Here is a 14,736-nt window from a genome sequence, read left to right as displayed (position 1 = left end):
CTTCAGAAAACCTGAGCTGAGTGGTTGCTCCCAGACTCTGACCCCAGGTCCCTCAGCTGGAGGTGTCAGTGTCCTGTATCCCTGTCCCCTCTGCAGGGTATTGCTGCTCTGAAATGGAGTTGATGGGATGAAAGCAGCGCTGCACCTCTGCTTCTGAGTGAGCTCCAGTGCCCTGGATAAATTTGCTTGTGTGGGTGACAGTAGTGCTGTAGCCAGGGCACAGCAGCACACATCATGAGCCTGCCATTGCTGGCAGGGGCTGTAGGTAGAGCCTCAGTCGTTGGTCTCCAGTTCTGACCATCAGGTGGCAGCAACAGGGCAATGTCATCATCGCAAGGCAGATGAATTAGTGTCAGCTCCAGCCAGAGTTAAATCCTAACTTTCCAAGCTGCCTCATAAGAGGGGTGAAGTCTTTGGTAACTTCGTACCTCTGGTTAAAGGCTTTGCTTGCCACCATATTGAAGACTTCAAGGTTGAGCGATGCCATCATCCCAGATCTTGTGCTGCTGCTTTTACTACAGAAAATCTTTAATCACCTTCTATCAAATTTCCCCTCACTGATTCTAGGGAGTAGGACATTTTCAGGCAATTACTTTATTTTACAAAATTGTGGGGGCTTTATGAAAGGTGAGCTCATTGCTGCAGAGAAAAGGACTGCCTTGGACCAAGGTGCATTTTGGTAGTACTGCAGCCACATGTCTGGGCTCTATGTGGGGGTTTGGTGCTGGAGCTATGGGACGGGCAGGGTATGGTATGGCATGGTGTGATCATGGTATGTACTTTCTTGCATAAGAACATGTCTCCCTGCAAGCCACCACCAGCAGCACCATGTTCCCAGGAGGCCAGTGTCTAGGCAGTTCACTTCCCAGCCCTGTAACAGGTTGTTGCCTGAGTCTGGTCCTCTCAAAGCAGCCGTCTTACCAGGGGCCTGCTGGATTTGCCCTGAACCATGACCTGGTACCCCATCACCACAGGCCATGCCCAGGAGCCACATGTGGCACTGGGCACAAGTCATGTCATTCCTCTGCCATGGGTGCAGGGGACACTCTAGGGTTGCTGAGCTCAGTGGGTGAATGATTCTACTGCTTATCAAGGCATTTCCCCCAGTCTGCCTGAGAAAAACAAACAAACATGATTTTGATCCCTAGGGCTTCTCTAGAGTATTGCAGAGCTTCAATTCACCAGCATGCACAACGAGTGCCTGAGTAGCACTTGAGGAGCAACTGATTAGCTTAATATAATGAGTCTTAAATACTTCCTTGTCATCTCCCTCTTCTAGCTGTTGCCTGTGTCTTTTTGCTCAGGCACGTATTCAGGTTTCTATAGGCATTCAATCCCATTTCTTTGCTTGTGTGATTACTTACAGTTCTTGTTTAAATTCTTCTCATTTTCACAGAGTAATTAGGAAGAGGAACGACCTTTGTTCTTGTAGTTAAAAAGTAATTAACTATGCTTTTTGCTTCATGGTTGTTTTTTAATTAGGACTTCGTTGATGTCTTTTGTCCTTGGAAGAAAATAAGGGCTAGAGCATATGTTGGATTGCTTCTTGCTGGTAAAAATCATATTTTTGGGGTGTACGTTTGGTTCATTCTTCATATATGCAAAGGAAATCAGTATCCCCCCTCTCAACTCACTCTCTATGTCTGAGAGCCTTGTCCAAATGCTTCTCAAACTCTGGCAGGCTTGGTGCTGTGATCATTTCCCTGGGGAGCCAGTGCCCAACCGCCCTCTCAGTGAAGACCCTTTTCCTACCACCCAGCCTGACCCTCCCCTGTCCCAGCTCCATGCCATTCCCTCGGGTCCTGTCGCTGTCCCCAGGGAGCAGAGCTCAGCGCCTGCCCCTCCGCTCCCCTCGAGCCACCATGAGGCCTCCCCTCAGCCTCCTCCTCTCTGGGATGAACAAACTGAGGAACCTCAGCCGCTCCTCATACGTCTTGCTCTCCAGACCCTTCACCGTACTTGTAGCCCTCCTTTGGATACTCTCTCATAGTTTTGTGTCCTTATTCTCTTGTGGCACCCAAATCTGCACACAGATTCACACCACTCCCTGCCCCCAGACCATCAGCAGTGTCTGATGGTGAGGCCAGTTCTGGATTTTCACAAGGTAGATGGGTGACAGGCGCTGTCACACCCAGCAGCATCACCATGACCCTCCTCCTAAGCTAACCCTTCCCGTGTGAGTGCTGGGATTAAAAGGATATTTTCCTTTAAGGAGCTCTTTCAGTGCTGTTAGGTAGGCCAAAAATATGAGATGTCATGCATATATTGAATGCAAAGTCAGGCACTTTTGAGGCTGATTCAGTCGGAAGATGCAAGATAATTACATGTTTAAAATCCTTTCAAGGGAGCTTGGCACCAGGCAGCTGTCACGGTGGGTAGGGAAGCAGGCCAGACAGCGCCCGTCCCCCTGAGTGCGGGTACCAGGCGCTGACAAGCTGTGACACAGCACGAGGACGGCACCAGCAGATGTACTTGCAGAGGAGGTCCAGGGGTCTCAGCTGACACCTGGGCAGGGTCTCAGCCTTATGGTGCTGCCTGCAGAACCATGCTAGGGCACCACAGCAGGGCAAGGCACGGATGCTTTGATGACAAACCATTCCCTGGCCCTCTGGATTTCCTTTTTTTTTTTTTTTTTTTTTTTTTTTTTCTTTTTTAATGCTTGTCAGATAATGGCTGCAATTTTTAGCTGAACATTGGTTTCAATGTTATGAATGGCAGGTACTTTTGGATGGAGATTATTTGCATATAATAACACAAAAATTCATCCATAGAACAGCTCTCCTGGAGCACAACGACATCTTCTGCCGTGCAGAGAGCCAGGACAAAGCCCACTCCCCATTTGTAATCCCCTGGAAGCCACTAAATAGCGCTTGAATGGTGCATAAGCTGGGCGAGGGCTGTGTGCCAGACCTCTCCTTGCAGAGGAGGATGTTATCCCAGATACATTATTCAACAAAAGGTGTCAGTCCAGCTTTTTGCACTAGCTGAAAGAAAAATCATAGCCATTTGAAGCAAGCTTTTTGGAAACTAAAATTATCTTCACGTTGCATTTCTCCTCCAGTAATGACAGCAGTAAATTTTCTAAAAGTCTGAGTCAGACATCAAGAAATAGAGTAAAAATGTAATTGGCTCAAATATCATAAAATTTAAAAAAAGGATCAGAGTGCCAAGATGTTTTTCTTCTTTCTCCTGTTTCCAACTAAGCCTTTAAGACGCTGGTACCATGGTTTTGGGGGCTTGGGGGGGTAGGGACTTGCAAGGAGCTATAGAAATTTCCTGTTTCTTATTTATTTATTTATTTATTTATTTTTAAGGCAGTACTTACCTGCTTTGGTCCCTACAATCATCTCACCAGCAAAGCATTCGCTTACATTTCCACACTGTCAGGCCAGGGGCTCGCATGTGAACCCTTTCATTCTCCATTTCCTAAGGTATTTTTTGCCAATGACCAAGTGTAGCATCTGTAAGAGACAAGGGCCCCTTAGTATTATAACTAACAGCTGAATGTAAAATGAAGAGAAAAAACCCTGTCCATTCCCTCTCTTTCACTGACACTTGCATTGGCCAAAGAAGCCCCTGCAATTTGTACAGAGCAGGAGTTTCTCTTACCAGTTTGTCTGTTTGCAGCAGGGCACAGGGGCTGTGGATGTGGACTTCTCTCCAGACTTAGCCAACAGACCCACTACAGTAGTGCCCTGGACAAGGAACTGTGCCCGTGGGCTGTCCTCACTGGCCCTTGCTATCTAGGCCCCTGTAACTCCTGCCCTGGAAGCCCTCTCTGCAAGCACAGCTGTGAAAAGCAGCTGTAGCCCTGAGCAATGAGCATCGCTTGGTGCCCAGTCATCCATTCTTTCTGGAGACCTTCCGCAGGCTTTTTCCTACTCTGGGAAGCAGCCTCTTGTCCAAAAGCGTGCTGGGTGCCCGGGCAGTGGGCACTGCTGGGTTTGTGGTGGGGATACAGATGTCATAGAGAGGTGCTGCCTTTCCCAGCCTCCTCCTGCATCCCCCTGCCCATAACCACGGCCACTTCATCTGGCTCCTCACATTCATCATCTCTGTCTGCTTGCTGCTCTGTGTTGTTCCCACCTCGCAAAGCACTTGTGCAAACTGGCCAGTGTGGAAGCTGCCCTGGACTGCCTTGTTCCTGCCCCAGCGGTCTCCTGGGGTACATTTGGAAGAGTGCTGCAGGGAGGTGATCCTGCCCCTCTGCTCAGCTCTGGTGAGGCCACACCTGGAGCATTGTGTCCAGATCTGGGCTCCCCAGTACAGGAGGGACATGGAGCTCCTGGAGCAAGTTCAGAGGAGGGCTGTGAAGATGATCAGGGGATGGCAGCACCTGTCGTATGAGGAGAGGTTGAGAGAGTTGGGCCTGTTTAGTCTGGAAAAGAGAAGACTGAGGGGAGACCTCATCGATGTGTATAAATGTCTAAGGGGAGGGTGTCGAAATGATAGAACTGGTCTCTTTTCAGTTGTGCCCAGCGACAGGACGAGAGGCAGCGGGCACAAACTGGAGGACAGGAGGTTCCGGCTCAATATGAGGGGGCAATTCTTGACTGGGAGGGTGACAGAGCACTGGGACAGGTTGTCCAGAGAGGTTGTGGAGTCTCCTTCTCTGGAGATATTCAAACACTGCCTGGATGCCATCCCGTGCAATGTGCTGTAGGTGATCCTGCCTGGCAGGGGGTTGGACTGGATGATCTTCACAGGTCCCTTCCAACCTCATTTTGTGATTCTGTGTTCTTGCAAATACACAGAAGAAAGTTTCTCTTTGCTCAGCACACAATTTCCATCTTAACCTTTCTTAGGCCAATACTGTAAATAATGTAGGTCAATAACCTTTCTTAGGCCAATTGTCTTCTTAAATATCACTCTGCTTTGCGACCTAACACAACCTTTACCAAAATCAGTGTGAATCTCATCAGAGCCAGAACAATTTGGACTGGTGTCTTTTCCTGGTTTCTAGCACAACAGAGGGAGTGAAAGGAAGAGAGGTTCCACACTGCTGCCTCATCTGGCATCACACACACTCTGACAAGATGCTGAGCACTTTTGTTCCCAGGCATAGCAGTTACACAGGTCATGCTTTAGGACGCTGCTCTCAGCCAAAGCGTAGCTGTTTGTTAGCATATAGCATACAATGGATTTCTGAACCTCTTCCAGGAAAAACAGGGCTGGCAGGGGACTCAAAGTGTTGAATCCCTGCCTTTTTATAAAAATGGAAAAAGCACAAGCACCATTTTGTCACACTTATTTGTGAGTGGGAGGTAGAGCAGCTGTGCAACTACGGGTCTCCTGTATGGTGGAAGCTGTTCCCACATTGCTGCATGTCCGTATGATCATGTGCAGCAACATCTATCACACATCCAAGAGCAGATCTGCTGAAGGCTTGTAAGCAGTCCAGTGCAGGCACAGGGAGAGAGGAAATCCTCCGGGGCTCCACCTGCTGCTCGTCACTGGCAGGCAGCCGCCTGGGCACGGGCTGCCAGCAGCCTCGGATGCTGACCTCTGCCTGCATGCAGCCGGGGGGTCCTTGTGGTTCTGTGTCCAGATGTCAAAGGAAAAAAAAATAAAAAAATTCTGCCTCAATCCGTGTCTTTTTGGAGTTCAAGAAAGGTAACACCTGTTTATTTGTATGAAGATGAAGCAAAAATCATAATCTCAGTGTCCTTTTTAGTAGCTGGTCTGCCAGACTTACCATTGAATCTCATCTATGGCAGCCTCTGAGTCTGCTTATCTCTGGCTGTACTAGCAATGCATTTGATCAGCTCCAGCAGTTGTGGATGAAATCACATCTGGCTCCATTTGCAAATGATATGTCATGCTGAAGTGTTTTATGTATTTTTTTTTTTCTGTTAAAAATGAAAGAGAAGATAATGTAATTGGAAATGTCAGGCTTTGTGTGGTGTGGGTGGGATGCCTGTAATTTTTCAGCCAGAGTAAAGCTGTGTTATTGAGAAGCTCTTTAAAGGCAGACAAGCTGAAAACATGTTTTTTTTTAAACAACACACAAGAGGTTTATAGTCTGTCATATGCGTCTAATTGGCTTTTATTATATGAGCATGCTGATAGCCTCCAAATATGTGCTCCATCATTCATCCTCTGCTGCTGTGCCTCACACATTGCCTCCTGCGGCTGTGCTGTCATGCTGCTGGCCAGGCAGCCCACAGACTTTGCCATGACTCTGATCCCATCCATCTCCCCATCCCTTCTGAGTACAGCCCCTTTTAAAAGGAGACCTTTTCCCCGGCGATTATTGTTCATTTTATTTCAATAAGACTGAAAAGCCCTTCGTATGCTAGATGCTGTGCAGGGAGAGAAATGTTTGTTTCTGGAAGAATATGAGTAGTAGAAAAAATTAACAAATAGTCACAGAAGTCATGTGAAGTCTTCAGGTGCTGATTGCTGGGTATACCACCTCAGCCAAAGGACAGATCACTGACAGGTGCCTTTCACTGCAGATTGTCCTACACTTACCCCAGTGAGCATGGGTGAGGCTCTGAGCCAGCACCACCCTCCCTGCAGCTGTACCATCCTTTGCTTACTCACATTCACATGCCACATCTGCAAAAAGCAAGGTACAGACCCCCTCCCACCTAACCTCTCCCTCAGGGGCCAGGAGACAAGCTAATAGCCTGAGATAACCCAGCTCACACAAGAGCTGGATGAATAATTTACTCCAGGGTATTTTTCTGGAAGCCATTTTACTGCAATCAGACTTTCTGTATGAACTGTCGATGCTTAGTGACTTATGTTTCTTTAAAAAGTTCTTAAAAACCCTTCCTTTAAAGCACATTCTGAAAGTATATTTTTATTGTAAATTTATAATATAAAACACTTTCAATTATCATAATGAGATGTATAAACTTTGTTGAAATATAACACTTCCAAAATGACTTTTGGCATGAACGTACGAACATGACAATTTTTACATAACTGCTTCAGAAGGAATTTCAAAATGTCAGAATTTCGTGAATAACAGTGATCCTGCTGCCCTCTCTCCTCTGACTTTGAGTGGGAAAATTCTGAGCTGCTTCATGCAGAGCGTGGTGTATGTTCTCCAGGTGTTGAAAGCAGCTGCCAGGCTTCAAAGGCTGATTATGGGCACAGGTTGTGTGCCAGCGTGTTCAGTCATTGGAGATGACATAAGATTGTTGCTGCCGTTGACAAAGCTTTTCCTTTGGGTATTTCAACAACAGTCAACAAGTTTCTTCACAATTGCTCTCCGCAGCTTGCAGTCCTGGTAAGCAGATATGCATAAATGAAGTGCTCTCTCCAACACTGGTCATTTCCAAAGGTGGCAAAAAGAGGGCAGAACTGGTGAGAGCTGAAGTTGCACTCCCTGGAACCCAGGGTCTGTCTGCTGCTCCTGGGAAGAAGCAGCCAAGCAGCCTGGCAGAGGCTGGGGCTCTGTCCCACAGACATTGCTGCCTCCCTCCTGCTGAGAAAGTGTGATCCTGGTCTGCCAGTCATTCCTGTGCCTGTCTGGTGCTCCTGGGGCCCTTTGAGTTTGTGTTTCTATCTCTCATATGTAGCGATATTACCACATCAAAGGGAGCTCAAGCTCCCCTGACACTCATGGTGTTGCCAGAGGCTTTGCATGAGAGACGTGGGTAATTACTTCTCTTCCTCTCTTGCTAGACATGAGAATTTATTAGCTACTTTATTTTGATTAGCTAGTTTCTATCCTCCAGGACGTCGTCTCCTTCAGTTACACATATGAACTTTGATATGAGGAACAGTGTTTTGATATTACAATCCCTGCTCACCTGGACAAGAGCCCAGGACAAAGAAAGAAGAGGAAGAGGATCTGTGCTGCTCTTTGGAGACAGACCACCATCCACCTACCAACCTGATGAAGCATTTAAAATTCTAGGATCATCTCATCTATAGCAAGCACGGAAAAAAAAAAAAAAAAAATAACAAAACAAAACAACCATCCCTTTGGCAAGCAGATGTGATGGGTTCACTTTGCACAGTATTTTTTATTACACCTGTTACCCAGCACACATGCAATGTAAAGATTGATTCAGGTTCTTAAATCAGAGTTATTCACCCTGCTTTACAGGTGAAATTAATCTTTTCCTTCCTGGGCAGAGACAAAGCCTCCATCCTCAAAGCCAGTGCTGCTGGGCATTCGGTGTCCTTGGCAGGCCAATCAGCTGTGAATAACTATCACATCCAACATAACCTCCTTTCTGCATGCAAAAAGAATTGACACACTTTCTTGTTTTCAGGCAAGCTGATCGTAAGCATGCATTCCCAGCCACATCGGTGCAAGCTGGCACTGCCACAAAGGCATAGTAGCCCACAGCAAAATCAAACTCCACTGCAGATTATGCAAGCCATCTACAACTGCTTTTTTTGGGCTGCTTCTCCCATTGACACTTGTTTTTAATATTACAGTCTATTGATTTCCATCCTGCCTGCACTGTCTTCTCAGCCCTCAGCATTTAGCGAGGCCAGCAGCTGCTGGGGATGGGCTCTGAACATTTGCCTCACCTGGCAGCAGCCCCTGCTTTGCTTTGTTCAGGTACAATTCCATCTCCCTGCTGTTCTGCATGTGTCAGGTTTTTCTGACATCAAATAAAAGGAGGTGTAAAAGGAGATTGCCACCACGCTGCTGCTACCTTCATGTCATCCACACACAATGAGGCCAGGTTATCCAGCTTCAATGACTGATGTCTGGGTGGGAGCAGGTCACCTGTGGCTCCGGGACATGCAGGGCATGTTGTTTTTGTCTTGTAGGATTCCCTGCTGTGTTCCCTGTGGTCAGGACATAAAACAAGTAAAAGCAGCAACAGAAAAGGAGTTAGCCCCTGGCTCCTCGGGGAAGCAGGGATTAATATTTCCATTCTCTAAATGGGAAAACTGAGGCACGGAAAGTGACACAACATCTAGCAGAAAGGGAACAGAGGTAGAGCAGACTGAACAGCAGAGAAAAAACACATATGTTTTTTTCCCGTGGAACATCCCTGTTTCCCCTGGTTTTGTTTATCCTTCATGCTCCCCATTGGGAACTCCGCACCCAGCTTGACATGCTTTCTTACTCCATGGTGGGTCATGGATGTGCCATTGTTTTCCTTTCAAGTGCCCTGCTTACTTTGCTGCTGTCTGGGTTTCTGGGTGGTGACTGTGTCCTGCAACAAGTGCCTTGCAGAGATGGGACACCTCATGCTTTGGACGTGCTCAAAGCAGCCGTGTCCTCTGCGTGGGCAGCCCATGTACCCTGCCACTGTCCTTGGCTTTGGGAAAGCAAGTTAGAAGAAAAATGGTCACATAAAATGTCACACACGTTAAAAGTTCAACTTTCACCCAGAAGCAAAACATTCCTTCCCTTCACCATGGCATAAGCAGGCTAGAAATCTGATGAGAGCCCAGCAAGCCAAGGGCAGTGTCACTGGGAAAAGAGCCTCCTTAGCTAGCAGAACAAAATATTAATGTTTTCAGAGCCCAAACAGCATGTTCTGTGTTCAGGGTTGCATTTCTTCCATCTTCATATCTGTGCCTCCAGGACAGCCTGGCTGCCTTGTGCACATCCTAGGCCAGAGGACCGGCAGTGCCTGCTGAGCCCCGTGCCCCTGGCACTGCCTGCCCTGCAGGAGCCTGGCCGTGTCATGCTGCGAGCGGGGTGCCTGGGCAGGACCCACGCTGGGCCGTTTTCTTTGCTCTGTGAAAGCCTGATGTACTTTGAAGAACTGTATAAATGTCAACCCACTGGCAGCACTCCCGGGTAAGACATGGAAATGGGTGTCAGGGCCCAGAGGCATTGCTGCTGGGAAGCCATTCTTCATGCAAAAAAAGGGGTCCCAGTGCAGCTTCCTTTCTGATCCTCCTTTGGCTCTTGTTTTCAGAGGCTGCTGCAGAGAGCTGTCCAGGCTTTCAGAAAACATCTTGGCTGGAGGTCAGCTGAAGGCCAGGCTTAGCAAGGATGCTGGAAGTGCCTTGGCAGTTCTCTTACGTGGCTGGTGCCAGTCCCTCCAGATTGAGAGAGAGAGAAAATGAAGCAAACCTCACATCCTAATGACTGGGATTTGCTTATCATTTGCCTGGGTTTCCCACTGATTTTTTTCCCCATCACTCATCAGGACAGACAGTGCTAGCACAGTGCCCGAGCAGATAGAGCCGCACTTGCCTTTGCTGCCTGCTTTGCTGCAAAGTGTGGCTGACGGCCAGCCGGACATGCTGTGGCAGAGAGCTGTGTCAGAAAGGAAGAAACAATCAATTTGGGAAAACCCAATGTGAGGCTCAAGGCATCTCCTACCTCCTGTCTCACCTGAACATCTGCCTCAGTTTCCTGTCTGCCTCCAGTCACCTCTCTGCCCAGGAAATGTGTGTAACCTCCAGCTTGTCTGAAGGCCCTGTGAAGCACTGTCTCATCTGCTCATCCCAGACCCAGTCTGCTGTGACTGCAGCTTTGGTGTCAGAATAATTCTGGCTTCTGATTTTAGCTCATCACTGGCTGTAGAAACACAGCTGTGGCCTCTGCAGCTTTGTGAATGGCATGGAGTTCACACCAGCTTCTTTTCAGCAGCTGCTCAGATGCATCCTCCTCTGGCTCTGGTGGTCTGCCCAGTGCCCTCATCCTGACACGTCCACCCACGGGTGGTGGCTTGGGAGCAGAGAAGATCCCTCCTCCCCATTTCCCCCTCCTGCTGTGGGAGCAGAAAGCAAGGAGCCACCACCGAGTGTGGCAGAGCTGGTGTAGGATGGGGTGGGGAGCTGGGGACAAAGAAGTCTGAAAGTGCTGCTGTGTGTGGCTGCCAGTGCTCCCCAGGTGCCACGCTCAGGACCCAGAAGCTCATGGAGTCGCCAGTCAGGCACTGGCCTTAGGGACTCAGAGATGATGAAGGGTGAGCCCAGAGCACGGGGCAACCCTGGCATCCTGCCCACAGCCTTGCACTCATCACTGCCCTTGTGGGAATGAGGGAAGGTTGATAGATGCCATCGCCCCACCTTGTTTTTCCCAAGGTGCTTTTTCAATGCAAAATGCCAGTGAGTCTGTGCAGTGTGAGTAACTATCTGCCCATTATGGCATCTGTGGTGAAAATTGCCTGCCAGACACCCAGGCAGGGGGTACAGAAATGTACTGAAGAGCAGCCTGGGGACATGAAACTGGAGCATTGTTTTAACCCCCTGCCTTTTGCAGAAGGCCCTTCAAATGAGAAATACACGTCTCCCTGCCAACATCCATCAATCTCAGCTGAATACACAGACAAGTCCCCTTCTCCCGAGGAACGTGAGTGAGTGCTGGCACGGTGTCAGGGGCCAGGAGGAGGAAAGCCACCCGCAGGCAGCAGCACTGTGCACTGCTCCTCAGGCTCTTAGCACCACAAGGGCAGGACAGTGGCATGGGTTTTGCTGTAAGGAGGGAGTTCCTTGATGTCCAAGTACAAATTCAGTTTCCCAAGAAACTGGGTCTGGAGAGCCCAGAAGCTTGATGGCCATCATTAGGTGCTCTAGAGAAAATGTGGACACCCTAAATTAGCTATGGTGGAAATATGGATCCAGCCTCAGGTCTCGTCTTGAGTTATGAACATCATAGAAATCAATTGCTAGAGGACTTTCCCTGAACTGGTAGATGAGGGCTGGGGGAGAAAAGTCCCAACCCTGGACAACCTGATGTAGTGGGCATTATGCCTGCCCGTGGCAGGGGGTCTGGAACTAGATGGTCTTTGGGGTCCCTTCTGGCTTGGGTTGGTCTGTGATTCTATGATTCTGTGAGCAATCCACCACAGCCAAGGGGGGCAGGATGAATTCACTACTGCTTCCCTAGGCTTATGCAAAGGGAAAATCACTGGCATTTCTGTGTTGAGACTTCTGCCTGGTTCAGGTCCCATCTACAACAGCCTCAATTTTAGCATGTCAGGGCTTTCAGACATTTGACATTTTGTCTCTGGTGACCTGGGCTCACTGAACACATTAGCACTGTCGCATCTTCAGCACAAAGCCTGCCTGCACTACCAGCTCATGAAGGCCATTAACCACCATCTTGCTGTGCCAGCGTGCGGGGCTCTGCAGACGAGAATCATCCTGAAACATCCCAGGGGATTGGGAGGGGATGGGCACTCTCTGCCCTCCATCTCTGGTGTCATCATGCAGTGTCTAGACAGCTCCAGTCACCACGTTTATTTATCTGGCCAAGTACCTCAGTGAGGGAGGAAGACATCCAGCATAACACAGGTGCTTCTTCTGAACTATGGAGCTTGATAGCCTTGCAGACAAGCTTGTTGGTAGGAGGTACAGAGCCACCCATGTTTGTAATGCTACCATTGCAAAGTGTGCACAACCTCTTGCTGTGCCTCGGTTTCCCAGTGTGTAAAACAGATTGTTGTTGGTATACACTGTTGTTGTGCTCAGGGATGGAGGGTAAGCAGATCTCATTTACACATAATGAATAAAACTGTATCAGCAGAAGGGAGATCAAAACAGCAAAGTTGTCTGTTTTTCTCATCAGTATTCCCGTTAATGACTGCAGTTAACCTTCTTTGCCCTCACTTAAGACAGATCTGGCATGTTGGATGTTCTTTTACAGGCCTTAATTACCAATACATTTCCTGTTCTCCCAGACTGGAGGTCTGGCACATCTGAGCAGGCTTGTCTCTGTCATTTTTTATTTTTTTTTTTCCCATTTCTATCCACAATGGCTTCGCTGTGTCAGCCACAGCATCAGTCAGCCCACCTCCCTGGCAAGGGTTAGTGCTGCTTGCTGAACCTCTCCCTGGAGAGCAGAGCAGCTCCCCAGGGCTCACCTATGCTTTATTCTGACAGCCCCTGTACCTCAGTGCATGCATAGGGAAGCATCTGAGCCACCTCCCCTTTCTGCCAGCACTCACCACTTTTTCTCAGCTAACTTGCCTTTCTGAGAGCGAAACATTTTCCTGTGGTGCTGGAGCAGCTGCACTCTTAATTCAGTTGAGCACTTCCTCTGTTTTAATTTAATGCAAGTTGCTTGTATGGCATAGCTGAGCTGGGCTCATTATCCACATTGATAAGATTGTCCTCAGCCTTCTCCAGACTATATAGTTCCAGCTCTCTCATCCTTTGGCTGTATAATGCATGCTCTGAGCACATAATTATCCTTGTGACACTTTGCTGGACTCTCTCTCTCCAATATGCCCACATCTCTTCTCCCAGGGGGAAACCAAGACCTGGATACAGTGCTCCAGGTGCAGTCCTACCCAGAAGGATTTCCTCCCTTACCCTGCTGGCAATACTCTTCATAATGCTGCCCAGAATGTTGTTGGAGATTTTTGCAAGGGCACATTGCCTTCTCATGTTCAACTTGTCCACCAGGACCCTGACTGGGTCATTAATGAAAATGTTAAACAGTCTTTGCCCTGGTACTGAGTCCTGGAGGACACCACTGGCCTCCACCTGGCGTTTGTGCCACTGATCACAACTCTGAGCCCAGCAGTTCAGCTAGTTTTCAGTCCATGCCACTGTCCACTAACAGACCAGTTCAATAGTTCATTAGTTTGTCTATGAGGATGTTATGGGACACAATGTTGAAAGCCTTGCTAAAGTCAAGATAAGCAATATCCACTGTGCTGGGTCTGTCTGGGATGGAGTAAACTTTCCCTGCAGCAGCCCACACAGTACTGTGATCTGCACTCATAGCTAGAACAGCAGTGGGATCACCCCAGTGCTGTGTCTATGGCTGCATAGCGCTGGCACCGCATCAGGATTCCCTCCAAGACCAGAAGAGCCAGCAGGCTGGAGTGGGGAAGTGTTGGGGAGGGGACATCACCAGGGCAGCTGACCTAAACCAACCAAAGGGATGTTTCATAACACCTGATGTCACACTCAGCAACAAAAAGGGGGGGGGGGGGGGGGGATGGGCTCTTGTGGGGGAGGGGGCTGTCCACCCAAACAACCATTATGCACTTTGGGGCCCTGCTTGCCAGGATGTGGCCAAACATAGCTCGTAGATGGGAAGTAGAGAATAACCTTTTTTTTTTTTTTTTTTTCCCTTTCTCTGTGCTTCCACGTGGCCTTTTTTTTTTTTTTTTTTTTTCCCCGTCTCCCTTTCCCTTTAATTAAATCATCCTGATCTCAAACCTCGAGCTCTTTGTATCGTATTTTCTCCCCCTTCCTCTTTGAGGAGGGGGAAGTGAGAGAGCGGCCGTGAAACTTGGCTGCCCACCTGATTAAAACCACCACGTCCCCTCAGCCACCAAGCTAGTCACTTTGCTATAGAAGGTTATCAAATTGATTGGGCATGAGTTCTCCTTTGTAAATACATGCTAACTAGTTTCAATCACCCTTTTGACCTTCATATGCTTGGAAATGAATTCTAGGAAGATTTACTCCATCATTTTCCCAGGAAACTACATGAGGCTGTCTGGTCTGTAGTTCCTTGGATCCTCTTTCTTGTCCTTTTCGAAAATAGGAGCCTGAGGGTGACTCTGTTCCATTGTCCAGGTTGTTGATGAATATGTTGAACAGCACTGGACCCAGTACTGACTCCGGGGGAACACCACTAGTTTACAGACCTCCAACTAGACTCCAGGCACAACCCTCTGAGCTCTGCCATCCAGCCAGTTCTCAATCCACCTCACTGTTCACTCATCTAGGCTGCACTTCCTGAGCTTGTCTATGAAATGCTCTGCAAAGCAGCTTGCTTATGGATTATATGAGGTACAGCCACACAGTCTAGATGCTGGCTGTTCTGCTGACGTGTGAGGTGAACTGAGGCCACACATGACAAATAACAATTACAGGCTGCTGTTTCCTGCA

This window comes from Anas platyrhynchos, chromosome 21 (assembly GCF_047663525.1).
Source record: "Anas platyrhynchos isolate ZD024472 breed Pekin duck chromosome 21, IASCAAS_PekinDuck_T2T, whole genome shotgun sequence".
In the NCBI taxonomy this organism is placed as follows: domain Eukaryota; kingdom Metazoa; phylum Chordata; class Aves; order Anseriformes; family Anatidae; genus Anas; species Anas platyrhynchos.
The sequence above is the reverse complement of the archived record's forward strand: the minus strand, read 5'-3'. Positions refer to the sequence as shown.